The following is a 20,227-nucleotide window of genomic DNA, read 5'->3' on the forward strand; positions in this document are numbered from 1 at the left end:
TCATTATCACATTACTGTTTGTGGGAGCTTGCTGTGCGCAAGTTGACTGCCGCATTTCCCACATTACAACAGTGACTGCACTCCAAAAAATGATTTCATTGGCTGTAAAACGCTTTGAGATGTCCGGTGTTCGTGAAAGACGTTATATAAATGCGAGTCTTTCTTTCTTTATTAATGTCTTTCTATTAATTACTAGCAGATTTTCCATGATGTTGCTCACAGTGAAGTAGAGATTAGAAATTTATAACGGGGTGGGGGGCGGGGGAGGGGTGGATCTATGGAAGTCAGCAAAGGATGGACATTCCATAGAAAGAAGTTGCAAGAAGTTTGTGGAAGATCTGTTTAGAGACAGTGTAGTGTTTTTTTTTATTCCTGGGAAAATAACCATAGGATCAGAAGTAGGTCGTTCAGCCCCTCAACTCTGTTTTGCCATTCAATTAGATCCTGGCTGATTTGTATGGGAACTCCATCTACCCGCCTTAGTTTTGTATCCCTTACTATCCTTGCCTAACAAAAACCGATCAATCTCAGTTTTTGAAATTTTCAATTGACTCCCAGCCGTAACAGCTTTTTGGAGCAGTTCCAGATTTCCACTACCCTTTGGTTCCTTACATTACCCCTGAACGGCCTAGCTCTAATTTTAAGGTTATGCCCCCTTGCTCTGGACTCTCCCAGCAGAGGAAATAGTTTCTCTCCATCTACCCTATCGATCTTTTAATGATCTTAAACACCTCAAGTAGATTATTCCTTAATGTATATCTACATTGAAGGGAATACAAGCCTAGTCTATGCAACCTCTCCTCATAATTTAACCCTTTAGCCCGGGTATCATTCTAGTGAATCTGAGCTGTGGCCCCACCAAGGCCAAAGCGCTTTACAGCCAATGAAGTACTTTTGAAGTGTAGTCACTGTTGTAATGTAGGAAACCCGGCAGCCAATTTGTGCACAGCAAGGCCCCACAAACAGTAATGTGATAGTGACCAGATAACCTGTTTAGTGTTGTTGGTTGCCCAGAACTGATCACAGTACTCCAGACGGGGTCTAACCAAAGCTTTTTATAATTGTACCATAATGTCCAACCCTTGTCACTTCAGATGCATTTTATTGATGTTTTATGAAAATGAAATTTCACTTGAATAAGTATACCTGTAATGCCTGTGGTCTGACACAGAAGGGGTAATGTTTGAAATTTGATGGGCAAACTGTATACCAGACCTGTCAAAAATACGGCAAGGTGTCCTCTGGTGTTGCTCATGATGAGACAGGTCATTGTCGATCATTCTCAAATTTTAGAATCGGTGAGAAAATTCAGCATGCAAGTCGAGTCGAGACAACGTGTACTTTTTGTGTTTTGATCGCAAACAGTAATCTGTCACAAATTGGGAAAATGGCTGAACTGCTTGCTTTCTATCTGACGGGAGAAAAGGAATAACTTCGTCACAAAGTAACTTGACACTGAAATGCAAATCCTGAGTAAAGCGCCGCTTCCCTTGCAGTCTTCTGGCCCGAAATTGATGCACTCACCGTCCGCTGCCGCCGAGTGCCGCCCACATTCCTCTGCTCGAACCACCCAGTGCCACTGTTGACGTGACCTGGAGCGGGCGGGAGGGCAGAGCCGCCGGGAACCGCCCGCCGACATCAGCGGACGGCCGAGTCGCGCGACTGAGCTCCCGCCCGCCGAGCTGCGATATTCACACGGGAGGGAGTCGGCTGGAGTCAGCGGCAGGACAGCGGTGGACCGCTGCGTGGAGGCAGCTCTGTCCTCAACGGTAAGTGTGAAGATGGGGGAAAAGATTAGTGACATTTTTTAAATGTATTTCTTTACCGGGACTTAGCTGGATGGGGTCCCCTGAAGGTCGTCAAATGTTTTCTTTTTATGCATTTTATTTTTAGGTGTTCGACCCTCCATGGGCCCGACTCCAGCCGCGGCGGCACTTGGGCGGCAAGCGCTTTTGCCGCCGAGAATGAGAATTCCTGCCGGCTCCCGCCCGGATTGATGGCGTACGTCGCTGCTTTGCCACCTACCAAACTTCGAGGGACCTTGCTGACGACAACCCCACCTAAAGAACTGTCAGGGACCTTGGCGGCCATCGGTGGCCCTTTGGGCGGCACTTGAGCGGACGCGGGCCTTCACCAAATCCGGGCCCTTAAATTCAGTTCGTTGATGTGGCACATGATATCAACAGCATGCGCAAAATCAGAGAGCCAATCCGTTTCGTTCATCGGCGGGAAATGCAAATCGTTTTCTTTCATTTGCAAAATCAATACAATCTTGGCTCTCAGTTCCCACACTCTTTTCAAAGATTAATCCAAAACAAGCCATCTTACGTTGGTATGATACAGAACATAAAAACTGACTACAAAAGCTTCGATAGATATGTGAAGAGAAAAAGATTAGTGAAGACTAATGTAGGTCTCTTGCAGTCAGAATCAGGTGAATTCATAATGGGGAACAACGAAATGGCAGACCAATTGAACAAATACTTTGGTTCTGTCTTCACTAAGGAAGACACAAATAACCTCCAGAAAATACTAGGGGACCGAGGGTCTAGTGAGAAGGGGGAACTGAGGGAAATCCTTATTAGTCAGGAAATGGTGTTAGGGAAATTGAAGAGACTGAAGGCCGATAAATCCCCAGGGCCTGATAGTCTGCATCTCAGAGTACTTAAGGAATTGGCCCTAGAAATAGTAGATGCATTGGTGGTCATTTTCCAACATTCCATGGACTCTGGATCAGTTCCTATGGACTGGAGGGTAGCTAATGTAACCCCACTTTTTAAAAAAGGAGGGAGAGAGAAAACAGGGAATTATAGACTGGTTAGCCTGACATCGGTGGTGGGGAAAATGCTGGAATCAATTATTAAAGATGATATAGCAGCACATTTGGAAAGCAGTGACAGGATCAGTCCAAGTCAGCATGGATTTATGAAAGTGAAATCATGCTTGACAAATCTTCTACAATTTTTTGAGAATGTAACTGGTAGAGTGGATCAGGGAGAACCAGTGGATGTGGTGTATTTGGACTTTCAAAAGGCTTTTGATAAGGTCCCACACAAGAGATTAGTGTGCAAAATTAAGGCACATGGTATTGGGGGTAATGTATTGAAGTGGATAGAGAACTGGTTGGCAGACAGGAAGCAGAGAGTAGGGATAAACGGGTCCTTCTCAGAATGGCAGGCAGTGACTAGTGAGTTACTGCAAGGTTCAGTGCTGGGACCCCATCTATTTACAATATACATTAATGATTTAGACGAAGGAATTGAATGTAATATCTCCAAGTTTGCAGATGACACTAAGTTGGGAGGCAGTGCGAGCTGCGAGGAGGATGCTAAGAGGCTGTAGAGGAACTTGGACAGGTTAGGTGTGTTGTGTATGTATAAAGCATGCACTCCCATGTTCCGCCACCAGGGAGTACATCCCCTGAAGTCCCAAGGGATCCCAGCATCCCTTGGGAGCACTGTATATAAGCCGGCCCCAAAGGCCTGTTCCTCACTCTGGAGTGTCTTAATAAAGACTGAGGTCACTGTTACTTTAACATAGAAACATAGAAAATAGGTGCAGGAGTAGGCCATTCGGCCCTTCGAGCCTGCACCGCCATTCAATGAGTTCATGGCTGAACATGTAACTTCAGTACCCCATTCCTGCTTTCTCGCCATACCCCTTGATCCCCCTAGTAGTAAGGACTACATCTAACTCCTTTTTGAATATATTTAGTGAATTGGCCTCAACTACTTTCTGTGGTAGAGAATTCCACAGGTTCACCACTCTCTGGGTGAAGAAGTTCCTCCTCATCTCGGTTCTAAATGGCTTACCCCTTATCCTTAGACTGTAACCCCTGGTTCTGGACTTCCCCAACATTGGGAACATTCTTCCTGCATCTAACCTGTCTAAACCCGTCAGAATTTTAAATGTTTCTATGAGATCCCCTCTCATTCTTCTGAACCCCAGTGAATACAAGCCCAGTTGATCCAGTCTTTCTTGATATGTCAGTCCCGCCATCCCGGGAATCAGTCTGGTGAACCTTCACTGCACTCCCTCAATAGCAAGAATGTCCTTCCTCAAGTTAGGAGAGCAAAAATATACACAACACTCCAGGTGTGGCCTCACCAAGGCCCTGTACAATTGTAGCAACACCTCCCTGCCTCTGTACTCAAATCCCCTTGCTATGAAGGCCAACATGCCATTTGCTTTCTTAACTGCCTGCTGTACCTGCATGTCAACCTTCAATGACTGATGTACCATGACACCCAGGTCTCGTTGCACCTCCCCTTTTCCTAATCTGTCACCATTCAGATAATAGTCTGTCTCTCTGTTTTTACCACCAAAGTGGATAACCTCACATTTATCCACATTATACTTCATCTGCCATGCATTTGCCCACTCACCTAATCTATCCAAGTCACTCTGCAGCCTCATAGCATCCTCCTCGCAGCTCACACTGCCACCCAACTTAGTGTCATCTGCAAATTTGGAGATACTACATTTAATTCCCTCGTCTAAATCATTAATGTACAATGTAAACAGCTGGGGCCCCAGCACAGAACCTTGCGGTACCCCACTAGTCACTGCCTGCCATTCTGAAAAGTACCCATTTACTCCTACTCTTTGCTTCCTGTCTGCCAACCAGTTCTGATTCCATGTCAGCACACTACCCCCAATCCATGTGCTTTAACTTTGCACATTAATCTCTTGTGTGGGACCTTGTCGAAAGCCTTCTGAAAGTCCAAATACACCACATCAACTGGTTCTCTCTTGTCCACACTACCGGAAATATCCTCAAAAAATTTTAGAAGATTTGTCAAGCATGATTTCCATTTCACAAATCCATGCTGACTTGGACCTATCATGTCACCTCTTTCCAAATGCGCTGCTATGACATCCTTAATCATTGATTCCATCATTTTACCTACTACCGATGTCAGGCTGACCGGTCTATTATTCCCTGTTTTCTCTCTCCCTCCTTTTTTTAAAAGTTGCGTTACATTGGCTACTCTCCACTCCATAGGAACTGATCCAGAGTCAATGGAATATGGAAAATGACTGTCAATGCATCCGCTATTTCCAAGGCCACCTCCTTAATTACTCTGGCATGCAAACCATCAGGCCCTGGGGATTTATCAGCCTTCAATCCCATCAATTTCCCCAACACAATTTCCCGACTAATAAGGATTTTCCTCAGTTCCTCCTTCTTCCTGGACCCTCTGACCCCTTTTATGTCCAGAAGGTTGTTTGTGTCCTCTTTAGTGAATACTGAACCAAAGTACTTGTTCAATTGGTCTGCCATTTCTTTGTTCTCCGTTATGACTTCCCCTGATTCTGACTGCAGGAGACCTACATTTGTCTTTACTAACCTTTTTCTCTTTACATATCTATAGAAGCTTTTGCAGTCCGTTTTAATGTTCCCTGCAAGCTTCCTCTCGTACTTTATTTTCCCTGCCCTAATCAAATTCTTTGTCCTCCTCTGCTGAGTTCTAAATTTCTCTCAGTCCCCGGGTTCGTTGCTATTTCTAGCCAATTTGTATGCCACTTCCTTGGCTTTAGTACTATCCCTGATTACCCTTGATAGCCACAGTTGAGCCACCTTCCCTTTTTTATTTTTATGCCAGACAGGGATGTACAATTGTTGTAGTTCATCCATGCGGTCTCCAAATGTCTGCCAGTGCCTGCCTTAAGTATCATTCGCCAATCTATCCTAGCCAATTCACGCCTCATACCTGCAAAGTTACCCTTCTTTAAGTTCTGGACCATGGTCTCTGAATTAACTGTTTCATTCTCCATCCTAATGTAGAATTCCACCATATTATGGTCACTCTTCCCCAAAGGGCCTCGCACAACGAGGTTGCTAATTAATCCTCTCTCATTACACGACACCCAGTCTAAGCTGACCTCCCCCCTAGTTGGTTCCTCGACATATTGGTCTAGAAAACCATCCCTTATGCACTCCAGGAAATCCTCCTCCACCGTATTGCTTCCAGTTTGGTTCGCCCAATCAATATGCATATTAAAGTCACCCATTATAACTGCTGCACCTTTATTGCATGCACCCCTAATTTCCTGTTTGATGCCCTCCCCAACATCACTACTACTGTTTGGAGGTCTGTACACAACTCCCACTAACGAGTTTTGCCCTTTGGTGTTCTGCAGCTCTACCCATATAGATTCCACATCATCCAAGCTAATGTCCTTCCGAACTATTGCATTAATCTCCTCTTTAACCAGCAATTCTACCACACCTCTTTTTCCTTTTGTTCTATCCTTCCTGAATGTTGAATACCCTTGGATGTTGAGTTCCCAGCCCTGATCATCCTGGAGCCACGTCTCTGTAATCCCAATCACATCATATCTGTTAACATCTATTTGCACAGTTAATTCATCCACCTTATTATGGATACTCCTTGCATTAAGACACAAAGCGTTCAAGCTTGTTTTTTTAACACCCTTTGTCCTTTTAGAGTTATGATGTAGTGTGGCCCTTTTTGCTTCTTGCCTTTGTTTACTCGGCCTTCCAATATTGCTTTTTACCTTTCTACCATCTGTTTCTGACTCCATATTACTTTGCCCTGTCTCGCTGCATAGGTTCCCATCCCCCTGCCATATTAGTTTAAACACTCCCGAACTGCATTAGCAAATATTACCCTGAGGACATCAGTTCCAGTCCAGCCCAAGTGCAGACCGTCTCTTTTGTACAGGTCCCACTTCCCCCAGAACTGGTTCCAATGTCCCAGGAATTTGAATCCCTCCCTCTTGCACCACTGCTCAAGCCACATATTTATTCTAACTATCTTGCTGCCTCTACTCTGATTAGCATGAGGCACTGGTAGCAATCTAGACATTACTATCTTTGAGCTCCTACTTTTTAATTTAACTCCTAGCTCCCTAAATTCAGCTTGTAGGACCTCTTCCCACTTCTTACCTATATCGTTGGTATCTATATGCACCATGACAACTGACTATTCACCCTCCCTCTCCAGAATGCTCTGCAGCCGCTCCGAGACATCCTTGACACTTGCACCAGGGAGGCAACATACCATCCTGGAGTCTCGGTTGTGGCCGCAGAAACTCCTATCTATTCCCCTTACAATAGAGTCCCCTATCACTGTGGCTCTCCCATTCTTTCTCCTGCCCTTCTGTGCAGCAGGGCCACCCTGTGTGCAGTCTCATCTGTGTTGGGAACACAATAACTGGCGATGAGTATACGAATCCAACGCAAAGATGCAGCAAACTGTGGGTATCCTGGTGAAGTTCTCGAAGGGCGAGGACTAGGAAGCCAATGTCGAATGGCTAGACCAGTACTTTGTAGCCAATGAGCTGGACGGAGAAGGAAGCGCTGCAAAAAGGAGAGTGGTCCTCCTCACAGTCTGCGGGGCACCGACCTGCAGCCTCATGAAGAGTCTTCTGGCTCCAGTGAAACCCACAGATAAGTCGTATGAGGAGCATTGTACACTGGTTCGGGAGCATCTTAAACCGAGGGAGAGCGTGCTGATGGCGAGGTATCGGTTCTACACGTGCCAGCGATCTGAAGGTCAGGATGTGGTGAGCTACGTCGCCGAGCTAAGGCGACTTGCAGGACAATGTGAGTTTGATGGCTACCTGGAGCAGATGCTCAGAGACTTTTTGTACTGGACATTGGCCATGAGACCATCCTACGAAAACTTTTGACTGTAGAGACACGACCCTCAGTAAGGCCATTGCGATAGCACAGGTGTTTATGCCCACCAGTGATAACACCAAACAAATCTCTCAGCACACAAGTGCTAGCAATGTTCATAAATTAACTGGAACTGTGTTTGCGAGCAGAAATGTACACGGCAGAAACCACGAGTCTGCAACTGCCAGCAGGCCTCAGTTGACCCAGATGACTCAGAATCCACAACAAAGGATGAATACAAGGCAATTCACACCTTGTTGGCGTTGTGGAGGCTTCCATTCAGTCTATTCATGCCACTTCAAAACGTATGTTTGCAAGAGCTGTGGAACAATGGGGCACCTCCAACGAGCTTGCAAGCTCTGCAAAACCTGCTAACCACCACTTGGCAGAGGAAGATCGGTCCATGGTGGATCAAAGCAATTTCGAGCCTCAGCGAGGGGAGGCAGATGCTGAAGTACACGGGTTGCACACATTTTCGACAAAATGTCCAGCTATAATGCTCAACGTAAAATTGAATGGCTTACCCATAACCATGGAACTGGACACTGGTGCTAGCCAATCCATCATGAGTAACAAGATGTTTGAGAGACTGTGGTGCAACAAGGCACTCAGACTAGCCCTGAGCCCCATCCACACAAAACTGAGAACGTACACCAAAGAGCTTATCATTGTCCTGGGGAGCGCCATGGTCAAGGTCACCTATGAGGGCATGGTGCACGAACTGCCACTCTGGATTATCCCGGATGATGGCCCCACACTGCTTGGAAGGAGCTGGCTGGGCAAAATCCGCTGGAATTTGGGATGACATCCGAGCGCTATCACATGTCGATGAGGCCTCATGGAGCCAGCTTCTTAACAAATTTCCTTCCCTTTTTGAGCCAGGCATTGGAAACTTATCCGGGGAAGGTACGGATCCACTTGGTCCAAGATGTACGACCCATTCACCACAAGGCGTGAGCGGTACCTCACATGATGAGGGAGAGAGTGGAAATCAAGCTGGACAGGCTGCAACATGAGGGCATCATCTCCCCAATGGAATTCAGTGAGTGAGCCAGCTCGATTGTTCCAGTACTCAGGATTTGCGGCGATTATAAAGTAACTATTATTAGTTTCTCGCTGCAGCACCAATACCCACTACCTAAGGCAGACGACCTATTTGCGACACTGGCAGGAGGCAAGACATTCACTAAGCACGACATGACTTCGGCCTACATGACGCAGGAGCTGGAGGAGTTTTCGAAGGCCCTCACCTGCATCAACACGCACAAGGGACTGTTCATCTACAACAAATGCCCGTTTGGAATTCGGTCGGCTGCAGAGATCTTCCAGAGAAACATGGAGAGCCTACTCAAGTAGGTACCACACACGTTGGTCTTTCAGGACGACATATTGGTCACGGGTCGGGACACCGTCGAGCACCTACAAAACCTGGAGGAGGTCCTCCAGTGACTGGATCACGTAGGGCTACCGCTGAACAGGTCGAAATGCGTCTTCATGAAAACAGAAGTGGAGTTTTTGGGGCGAAAGATCGCAGCGGACAGCATTCGGCCCACAAACGCCAATACAGAAGCTATAAGGAACGCGCCCAGGCCACAGAACGTCACGGAGCTGCGGTCGTTCCTGGGATTCCTCAACTATTTTGCTAACTTCCTACCGGGGTTAAGCATCCTCTTCGAGCCCCTACATGTGTTATTGCGTAAAGGTGAAAACTGGGTATGGGAAAAAAAAACAAGTAATTGCTTTTGAGAAAGCCAGAAACATTTATGCTCCAACAAGCTGCTTATATTGTATAACCCGTGTAAAAGACTTGTGCTAGTATGTGACGTGTCGTCGTACGGAGTCGGGTGTGTATTACAACAAGCTAACATTGCAGGGAAGTTGCAACCTGTCGCCTATGCCTCCAGGAGCTTGTCTAAGGCAAAGAGGGCCTACAGCATGATTGAGAAAGAGGCATTAGCATGTGTGTTCGGGGTAAAGAAAATGCATCAGTACCTGTTTGGCCTCAAATTTGAGCTGGAAACCGATCACAAACCCCCATATCCCTGCTTGCTGAAAACAAGGGGATAAATACTAATGTCTCAGCCCGCATACAAAGGTGGGCACTCGCGCTATCAGCATATAACTATACCATCCGCCACAGGCCAGGCACCGAGAGCTGTGCGGATGCTCTCAGTCGGCTACCATTGTCCACCATGTGGGTGGAAATGGCGCAGCCTGCAAACTTGTTGATGATGGTGCAGCCCGCAGACTTGTTGATGGTCATGGAAGCATTTGAAAATGATAAATCACCTGTCACGGCCCGCCAGATTAGGACTTGGACCAGCCAAGATCCTCTGCTGTCCCTAGTAAAAAAACTGTGTACTGCATGGGAGCTAGGCCAGCATCCCCGTTGAAATGCAAGAGCTAATCAAGCCCTTCCAGCGGCGAAAGGACGAGCTGTCCATTCAGGCAGACTGCCCTGGTATAGTAATGATGAAAGCGATAGCCAGATCCCACATGTGGTGGCCCGGTATCGACTCTGACTTAGAGTCCTGTGCACGGCAATGCCGCGTGTGTGCTCAGTTGAGCAACGCGCCCAGGGAGGCACCAGTAAGTTGTGGTCCTGGCCCTCCAGACCCTGGTCAGGGATCCATGTTGACTATGCTGGCCTGTATCTCGGTAAAATGTTCCTGGTGGTGGTGGATGCTTTTTCAAAATGGATTGAATGTGAAATAATGTCGGGAAGCATCGCCACCGCAGCCATTGAAAGCCTGAGGGCCATGTTTGCCACCCACGGCCTGACATACAGGTCAGTGACAACGGGCCATGTTTCAGCAGTGCCGAATTTAAAGAATTCATGACCCACAATGGGATCAAACATGTCACCTCGGCCCCGTTTCAACCAGCCTCCAATGGGCAGGCAGAGCGGGCAGTACAAACAATCAAACAGAGCCTCAAACGAGTCACAGAAGGCTCACTCCAAACCCGCCTGTCCCGAGTACTGCTCAGCTACCGCACGAGACACCACTCGCTCACAAGGGTGCCGCCGGCTGAGCTACTCATGAAAAGGATGCTTAAAACCAGACTATCGAAGATTCACCCCAACCTGCATGATCAGGTAGAGAGCAGGCGGCAGCAACAAAATGTAAACGATGGTCACGCCACTGTGTCATGGGAAATTGATCTGAATGACCCTGTGTATGTGTTAAACTATGGACATGGTCCCAAGTGGATCGTGGGCACGGTGATAGCTAAAGAAGGGAGTAGGGTGTTTGTAGTCAAACTAGAAAATGGACAAATTTGCAGAAAGCGCCTGGACCAAACAAGGCTGCGGTTCAGACTGCCCTGAACAACCCACAGTAGATACCACCTTTATCAAGTCCACAACACACCCCCAAAGGATCAACGACATCACCCCGGACCAGGAAATTGAACTCGTCATGCTCAACAGCCCAGCAAGACCAGGCTCACCCAGCAGTCCTGCAGGGCCAATAACACGCCAGCCCAGCGAGGGCACAGCCAACACACCAGAACAGACATTTGTACCGAGGGAAAGAAAGGCTCCCGACCGCCTCACCTTGTAAATAGTTTTCACTTTGACTTCGGCGGGGAGTGATGTTGTGTATCTGTAAAGCATGCTCTCCCATGTACTGCCACCAGGGAGTGCATCCCCTGAAGTCCCAAGGGATCCCAGCATCCCTTGGGAGCACTGTATATAAGCCGGCCCCTAAGGTCTGTTCCTCACTCTGGAGTGTCTTAATAAAGACTGAGGTCACTGTTGCTTTAACCTCCCTGTGTGCAGTCTCATCTGTGTTAGGAACACAATAAGGTGAATGGGTGAATGCATGGCAGATGCAGTATAATGTGGATAAATGTGAGGTTATCCACTTTGGTTGCAAAAACAGGAAGGCAGATTATTATCTGAATGGTGACAGATTAGTAAAAGGGGAGGTGCAATGAGACCTGGGTGACATGGTACATCAGTCATTAAAGGTAGGCATGCAGGCCTTCATAGCGAGGGGATTTGTGTATAGGAGCAGGGAGGTCTTGCTGCAGTTGTACAGGATCTTGATGAGACCACACCTTGAGTATTGTGTGCAGTTTTGTCTCCTAATCTGAGGAAGGATGTGCTTGCTATTGAGGGAGTGCAGCGAAGGTTCACCAGACTGATTCCCGGGATGGCAGGACTGACATATGAGGAAAGACTGGATTGGTTAGGCTTATACTCACTGGAATTTAGAAGAATGAGAGGGGATCTCATAGAAACGTATAAAATTCTGACGGGACTGGACAGCTTAGATGCAGGAAGAATGTTCCTGATGTTGGGAAAGTCCAGAACTAGGGGACACACGTCTCAGGATAAGGGGTAAGCCATTTAGGACCGAGATGAGGAGAAACTTTTTCATCCAGAGATTTGTGAACCTGTGGAATTCTCTACCACAGAAATTGTTGAGTCCAGTTCGTTGGACATCTTCAAAAGGAAGTTAGATGTGGCCCTTATGGCTAAAGGGATCCGAGGCTATGGCGAGAAGGCTGGGGTGGTGTACTGAGGTTGAATGATCAGTTATGATCATATTGAACGGTGGTGCAGGCTCGAAGGGCCGAATGGCCTGCTCCTGCACCTTCTTTCTATGTGTCATGCATCTCACACTACTGTATATAACTGCATCTTACCATGCTATACATGACTGTAACTAGATATGACCTGTAACCACAAGCATATTTTACCACCAGGGGTGCATTTGCAGGAGACACTGCATACCTGTTCCACACAGGTATAAAAAGGCAGGTCTCAGGCAAGTGTGGCACTCGAGAGCTGTGAAATAAAGGTGCAGGTCCAGAGTGACCTTGACTTCAGCATGTGCCTCGTGTAAGTCTGTACTGCAGGGTCAGGACTTTACACTATGTTTCTATGTAACATCCGTGAGCTCGGATTTAGGTTCAAGCAGAGTTAAAAATTGCCTGTGGGTTTATTCTTTTGCTCGAATTTAGTTGCATTGTTTAGTTTTAGAACACTTTTTACAGAAGACCTCTCGATGAATATAACGCAATGTAGAAAAATAATTTTCTGTTCTGGATTTGTTGCTGTGACTTTGGTCTTTGAATTATTTTCAGTAATCCGACCTGTTTGCCAGTCAGATCTGGGCTTCCATCAGTGGTCACATGCGCCAACTTTTTCCACTCCTAAATATAACTGATTTACAGCCTCTGATAAATCTTTTCCTGTTGTCGAGTCTTGCATTGACTGCGCCGATGCCAATTCTTCTGTGAATTTTCGATGATCGCTCGAACGAAAATCAACAACTGGGCTGTGTCTTTGGCATCCACAACTCTCACCGAGTGCAAAACAGGAGAAACTGTTTATCTTGTCAACTGCGGGACCAAATTCTCAGAGATATCCTCGACATGTTTCACAATAGTTTGCCTCGAAAGCAAACGTTCTCGAACTGCTTTTTCTTGTTGGGGCACAAAAGTGCGGTAGATTCTACCCACATGTTCCTTTATAAATTCTCCTCTGGAGAACGGCATTCCTTCATCCAGCATCTTTAGTGGGGGTGTTACTCTGGACCACCTCATGTGTAAAAATAGTGGACAGCGGACCTTCGAACGTACATATTATGCAGTTGTCCACTAAGATCATCAGCAGTAAATTAACAGTTTAATAAGGCGGATGGACTGAATGATATTCTCAGCTGCATGACAAAGTGCACTTTTGCGTGATGTGTAAATATATGTAACATGCTGAATTAGGGCTGGTGCAATGCAATTTGCTTTCATAACTGGTGACGTCATGGCTTTATCACTCCTAACTTGTGCCACTAAGATCACTAGACATGAAACAATTAGTATCACATTAATCTTGGCATAACATCCCTTTATTTATTCAAAACTTCATTTCATACTACTCAGTGTACAGGAAAAGGCAATTGTGCCGAAGCCAAAACTTCTTTTGAAACATTGCCCACCAACTGACATGGACTGAGAGATTATTAAACATGGACAGCAAAGTTACACATGTAGGAACAGCTATGGAAGTCTTGATTATCCCACGAGCCAATGCTGAAGAATTCATGCAAATAATTCGTCCACTGGCATCGCTATCAAACATATCACTCAGAGAATGTGTATGTGCTTTGATAACGTTTGACTGTCACTTGGTAATTGTCCCTCAAAGAGTAGCTTTAATATTCAGCGATGATGTACAATCCAGAAATGTGATGACTCTTTTGAAAGATGCTAAAACAAGCGCGAGAGTGGGATAGTTTGTCATGCTCTGTTTCAGACTGTTAACACTATAAAAACAACAATCTCAGCCAAAGGAAGTTAATCTGAGCTTATTCCGATTAAAAGGAAACCAAGCATTTTAAGTGGACTGAAGGATGCAGGCAAACGATGGGAACGGTGGGACTGCCATGACACCTGATCGGTGGGACTTCAGCCAGCGTTGACAGCTGAGGTCTTGAAAAATGCTGCAGAGTAAGAGCTCTGTTCTCCGCTAACACGTCCAGCTGTTTGCTTTAAAACCATAGGAAAGGGCGGATAAACCTTTGCAATATGCTCTGCTGCTTTGTAAGTAAATCACAAAATGAAGAGCAGTCCAGCAGGAATGGCATTCAGTCTTTAATTAATCAATCGTCTATTGCATGTTTATGTTATCATTTTTATTTTGTTTTACTTTGATGGGATACTTATTGTTTCAAAAAGAATCGTTCATTGCTTGGGGTTTCAGCTTGTATCTGAAAGACAAATGACCTAAACCAATCCCATTTCGATCTACAACATTACAACACTGACTACACTCCAAAAGTATTTCATTGGCTGTAAAGTGCTTTGAGACGTCCTGTGGTCGTGAAAGGCGCTATATAAATCCAAGTCTTTCTTTTTTCTTTCCTCAGGCAAGAACAGAGAAAGCCGGCAATGCGCAGCGGTTCAGCCAGCACCTGAAGGAGAAAGAACTTTGGCTTAGATATCGTGCCTCAAGGGCGGTGTAGCGCCCGTATTTTGGGCGCTAATCGGCCTACTAAGTCCTCAATATGGCAAACAGGAGCCGGAAGCGAGCCGGCAGCCATATTGGTACAGGCTAAAAACAAGACATTCCGGGCCCGCGCCTGAAACAGGGATCGCTGACGGCCACCACCAAAAAAGGTACGTCTGCTAAAATATGGAGTGACGAACGAACCGGAAGCTGTGCAGAAGCATTCTGCACACAAATGTTAGGTCCCAAATATGGAAAACTAACGTTCACCATAACGGACAGAGGAGCTGATGGTGATCAGCACACTCAGCGAGTGTACAATAAAACTCTCACAATCTGACAACATCGTAATATCACCTGCATGTCACATCACAGACCTCATAATACCTGAAATTTCCACCCCTCACCTGTCTCTCTTGCCAATCTGTGGAACATCTAGCGAAAACAAACAAAAAAAAACCCCACTGGACCTGCCAGACCTCTCCCAGCCACCTTCCCCACCCCCACCCCCCATTGATCGCAGCCCCCCCTGGATAGCTCTTGTTGGCCGGCGTGGACATGATGGGCCAAATTGGCCTCCTTCCACGCTGTAAATTTCTATGATTCTATGATTATATGAGAGAGCAGACGGCATCTTGGTTTAACGTCCTGTCCAAAAGACGGCACCTCTGACAGTGCAGCACTCCCTCAGCACTGCACTGGAGTGTCAGCTAGATTTTACACTCAAGTGCCTGGAGTGGGTCTTGCAGCCACAACCTTCTGACTGAGGCCAGCTGAGCCGTGGTCTGGCACCTGGTCTCCCGTAAGCTTTGCCACTGCCTCAACTCGTGGCCCACCATTTGTGAGGCTCTACTGTCAGGTTTCTGCTGGGCAGAAAGGCTGAAAATTCAGCTTCGTCTATTGTACGATACCTTTTCAAATTTGTAAAGTAGGGAGTAATATTGCTCCAAGTTTTCCAATGTCATTTTTGTATCTACATCTCCAACATGCTGATTTATTTGGCTTTTCAATGGGTCACTTATGATTGCCAGGAGCTTCCCTCACTAACACTAAGAATCCTGAATATCTTTGGGATTTTGCAGACCTCCATCCATGTTGCTGAAATATTTGTAATAATATTGTTATTTGAAATGTGTGATCACTTAGGAAACTTCTAATGGAGCAGATTGTCTGCGCAAGACACTCTTTGAAAACCACATACGATAAAAAGTGTTACTGCAAAGGCACCCAGAAATTACTGTTAATGATAGGAGCAGATCAACCCTTAATATGTTCCTATGACAATTCTCCTTCTCCTACTTTAATGAAGGTGTTAACTCATTTATATTAAATGGGTTAACATCTCTGTTACAGTAGTGTACAGATGACTGATGTATGAAAGTGTTAATGTACACTAGTATTGAACATGTTCATTTGTAGGTGCCTACATACACACACACACATACATACTCACTCACATTTACACTCACACACTCACAATCACACACTCATCATCATCATCATAGGCAGTCCCTCGGAATCAAGGAAGACTTGCTTCCACACCTGAAGTGAGTTCTCTGGTGGCTGAACAGTCCAATACGAGAGTCACAGACTCTGTCACAGGTGGGACAGATATTCGCCGAGGGAAGGGGTGTGTGGGACTGGTTTACCGCACGTTCCTTCTGCTACATGCGCTTGACCTCTTCATGCTCGCGGCGTTGAGATTTGAAGAGCTCAACGCCCTCCCGGATGCACTTTCTCCACCTCGGGCGGTCTTCAGCCAGGGACTCCCAGGTGTCAGTGGTGATGTCGCACTTTATCAGGGAGGCTTTGAGGGTGTCCTTGTAACGTTTCCACTGCCCACCTTTGGCTCGTTTGCCGTGAAGGAGCTCTGCATAGAGCATTTGTTTAGGGAGTCTCGTGTCTGGCATGTGAACTATGTGGCCCACCCAGCGAAGCTGATCGAGTGTGGTCAGTGCTTCAATACTGGGGATGTTAGCCTGGACGAGGACACTGATGTTGGTGCGCCTGTCCTCCCAGGGGATTTGAAGGATCTTGCGGAGACATCGTTGGTGATATATCTCCAGCGACTTGAGGTGTCTCCAGCGACTTGAGGTGTCCATGCCTCTGATCCATACAGGAGGGTGGGCATTACTACAGCCCTGTGGACCATGAGCTTGGTGGTAGATTTGAGGGCTTGGTCTTCGAACACTCTTTTCCTCAGGCGGCCAAAGGCTGCGCTGGTGCACTGGAGGTGGTGTTGAATCTCCACATCAATGTCTGCTCTTGTTGATAAGAAGCTCCCGAGGTATGGGAAATGGTCCATGTTGCCCAGGGCCGCGCCGTGGATCTTGATGACTTAGGGGTAGTGCTGTGTGGCGAGGACAGGCTGGTGGAGGACTTTGTCTTACGGATGTTTAGCGTAAGGCCTATACTTTCATATGCCTCGGTGAATACATCGACTATAGCCTGGAGTTCAGCCTCTGTGCGCAGATGCAGGCGGCGTCCGCATACTGTAGCTCAACGACAGAGATTGGGGTGATCTTGGACCTGGCCTGGAGGCGGCATAGGTTAAACAGCTTCCCTCTGGTTCTGTAGTATAGTTCCACTCCAGCGGGGAGATTGTTAACTCTGAGGTGGAGCATGGCAGCGAGGAAAATTGAGCAGAGGGTTGGAGCGATGACACAGCCCTGTATGACCCCGATCCGGACGTGGATTGGGTCTGTAATAGATCCGTTGGTAAGGATCACGGCCTGCATGTCATCGTGGAGCAGGCGAAGGATGTTGACAAACTTTTGGGGGCATCCGAAACGGAGGAGGACGCTCCATAGATCCTCATGGTTGACAGTGTCAAAGGCTTTTGTAAGATTGAAAAAGGCCATGTATAAGGGCTGGCACTGCTCCCTGCATTTTTCCTCAAGCTGTTGCACTGCATAGATCGTCTCCGTTGTACCCCATACTGTGATTCTGGGAGGAGCTCCACGGCCACAGGGAGAAAACAGTTGAGGAGAAATCCAGCGACAACTTTCCCAGTGACTGATAGCAGGGGGATTCCCCTGTAATTGCCGCAGTCGGACTTGTCCCCTTTTTTAAAGATGGTCATGATCACTGCATCTCTGAGATCTCCCGATATGCTCCCCTCCTCCAGATGAGAGAGATGAGGTCATGTATCTGTGCCAACAGCACCTCTCCGCCATACTTTAGTGCCTCAGCAGGGATTCTAACTGCACCCGTAGCCTTGTTATTCTTGAGCTGTTTTATGGCTTTGCCTACCTCGTGCAACTTTGGAGTTTCACTGAGGTGGTGGTGGGTCACATGCTGTGGGATGGAGTCGAGAACACTCGAGTCAAAGGCAGAATCTCAATTGAGGAGATCTTCGAAGTGCTCCTTCCAGCGGGACCTGACTGCCTCGGTGTCTTTGGTGAGTGTTTCTCCGTTCTTGGCCAGGAGCGGGGTGGGGCCTTCGGAGTTTGGACCGGAGGTGGCCTTGACTGCACTGAAGAATCCTCGCATATCGTGGCTGTCAGCCAGTTGTTGTATCTCCTGTGCTTTCTTCATCCACCACCTGTTCTTTAGGTCCCGGGTTTTTTGTTGGACCTCAGCCTTGAGTGGTCTGTAACGTTGCTTTGCTGTTCCCGAGTTGGGTTGTTGCTTGAGGCTCAGAAATGCTCTGCGCTTGCAATCTATTAATTCTTGGATCTCCTGATCATCTTCATCAAGCCAGTCCTGGTGTTTTCTGGTTGAGTGACCAAGTGTCTCTTCACAGGCATTGGCTATAGAAGCCTGGAGGGCAGACCAAGCGCTGTGGGCAGTCAGCATCTCAGGGTCATCAAGGCACGCCAGATTAGCTGGGAGGCACTGGCTGTATAGAGCTTTCTTAGCTGGGTCCTTAAGTGCCCTGGCATTGACTTTTTTACGGCACTGCTTCTGCTGTCCCCTCTGCTTTGGGCCTATGTTAATATCGATGATGGATCGGATTAGGCGGTGGTCCGTCCAGCAGTCATCAGCTCCTGTCATGGCACGGGTGATGCGCACCTCCTTGCGATTCCTAGCTCAGATGATGACATACTCGAGCAGGTGCCAGTGTTTGGAGTGAGGGTGTTGCCACGATGCCTTGTATTTGTCCCTCTGGCGGAACAAGGTGTCGGTGATGAGGAGTTCATGCTCTGGACATTTTGTCAGGAGTAGGGCACCACTGGGGTTGGCTTTCCCTACCCCCTCTCTGCCAATCACACCTCCCCAGAGGGCTGTGTCTTTGCCGACCCTGGCATTAAAGTTATCTCGGAGGATCAGTTGTCACCTGTGGGGATGCGGGACAGGGATGTCTCAAGGTTGGAATAAAAACCCTCTTTAGCCTCATCCGTTGCATCGAGTGTTGGGGCGTATGCACTGATGACTGTGGCGCATTGGTTCCAGGCTAGGGTGAGTCGAAGAGTCATGAGGTGTTCATTAACCATGCAGGGGGAATCTTTGAGGCGGTCGACCAGCTCATTTTTGACGGCGAAGCATACTCCGTGAAGGCGGCGTTCTTCCTCTGGTTTTCCTTTCCAGAAAAAGGTGTAACCTCCACCTTTTTCCTTGAGCTGGCCTTCCCCTGCCCGCCGGGGCTCGCTTAGGGCGGCAATGTCGATGTCAAAACGTCTGAGTTCCCGGACAACTATGGCGGTGTGGCGTTCCGGACTGTTGCTGTTGGGGTTGTCCATGAGGGTCCTGACGTTCTAGGTCCCGAACTTCATATTAATGAAGTGGAAGATGCCTGTGCGTGAGTTCTTTTAATGTGGGGTGGCCGTTGCACACCGACAACCACACGGACTTAGCTGAGCAAGGTCTTGGTCCAGTGGCAAGGGGGTTCAAGACGATTGGAGACCAGGCACTGCTGTATAAGCGTACTTGCCTACGGCGAGGTGTTAGCCGCAAGCTCGGCGCCGAGTAGCATCATTGATGGTATGTGGCCCAAGGCTTGGTTGGGGGGACAGGCATTAGGAAGGTCAGCTGTCCACTGGCGGATGTTTTAAGAAGTATCTTCCAGAGTTTCCAAGGTTATTTAAAAGTTTCTTAAAAGTTTAAAAGTTTAAAAGTATTTCCAAATTGTTTAAAAAGTTACTCAGGTTGTTTAAAAAGTTTAAAAATTGATTAAAAGTTGATTAAAATTTAAGATGTAAGTCAGCGCCAGCCCCGAAGTCTCTTCAGCTGGTTGAGGGCTGCCCTGGATTATGGGGCTGGCATCGCTGGAGCAGAATCTCGTACCCACGGTGCAGGTGTCCCTCTGGCCCGGGATAGATGCAGGCCGGTGCGGGGTTCTTTCCGAACTAACTCCTCCGACAGCGACATTCCCACTGCACACATCGGGAACGACTCTCAGTACTACCTATATGTTAGCCCTATAGTACCCTAACTCTCACTGCCCACTTCACAACAAGGCAGAAACAGGCAGCACGAATGCTTCATGGTTTAGGGGCTGAACTTGGTAAAGGCCGTCTCCCGCCCAAGTGCCGTCCACACATTCACAATCACACACTCATTCACATACACTCACAAACAATCACACACACTTACACTCACACACACACACTCACTCACACGCGAACTCACAGACACACACACACTCACAATCACACACACACACACAGCGTCGAGAGGTGCGT

At 47.4% G+C, this 20,227-nt stretch overlaps 1 long non-coding RNA gene across 1 annotated transcript in view; it reads left to right on the top strand.

Annotated features, from left to right (window-relative positions):
• Positions 1 to 20,227, top strand: part of LOC139264004 (uncharacterized) — a 185,934-nt gene that overhangs the window by 158,763 nt on the left and 6,944 nt on the right. Inside the window, exon 2 of the long non-coding RNA XR_011593273.1 lies at positions 14,524 to 14,773. This is a non-coding gene — a long non-coding RNA (uncharacterized lncRNA). The remainder of the gene's footprint in view (positions 1 to 14,523; positions 14,774 to 20,227) is intronic.

Source organism: Pristiophorus japonicus, chromosome 5, assembly GCF_044704955.1.
Source record: "Pristiophorus japonicus isolate sPriJap1 chromosome 5, sPriJap1.hap1, whole genome shotgun sequence".
NCBI lineage: Eukaryota > Metazoa > Chordata > Chondrichthyes > Pristiophoridae > Pristiophorus > Pristiophorus japonicus.